We start from the raw sequence: 482 nt of genomic DNA, 5'->3' as shown, positions 1-482 counted from the left end.
ATATTTACCGGAAGACAATGTGTCTGCTGATTCTGGGAATACTTGTATGCGAACATCTTGATCATAATACTTTGTATGGATAGCGTAATCTGCAACGTCAGTACTCTTGCCAAGAGCATCATTAAGCATGATATTGTAATTATCGTACCTCAGTCGATATCCTTGTATATCTTCAGAATTAACTTTGTTAATCTTCGTGTACCCCTCACTAGTGATAGAAATATCAATAGGCTGAGACTCATCGTGGTCAATAACAAACGACCTACCATCAATGTTTACGTGTACATTCTTACCAGAAACATTGTAAACACTCTTTAGAAACATTTTAACAAAGTACATCTGGATTTCGCTAGCAATAGCCGGAATGTGTATCTCTGATTATGCACAGATGAATTTAGTCCATTCGGAATGTCAGGGAGACAATATTCATTGTGGCCAGTCTTTCTTACGCCATACAACCTGCCACCGGAGATGTGCATGCA

Source organism: Brassica oleracea, chromosome C7, assembly GCF_000695525.1.
Source record: "Brassica oleracea var. oleracea cultivar TO1000 chromosome C7, BOL, whole genome shotgun sequence".
Classification (NCBI taxonomy): Eukaryota; Viridiplantae; Streptophyta; class Magnoliopsida; order Brassicales; family Brassicaceae; genus Brassica; species Brassica oleracea.
This window is presented reverse-complemented; position numbering follows the sequence as displayed.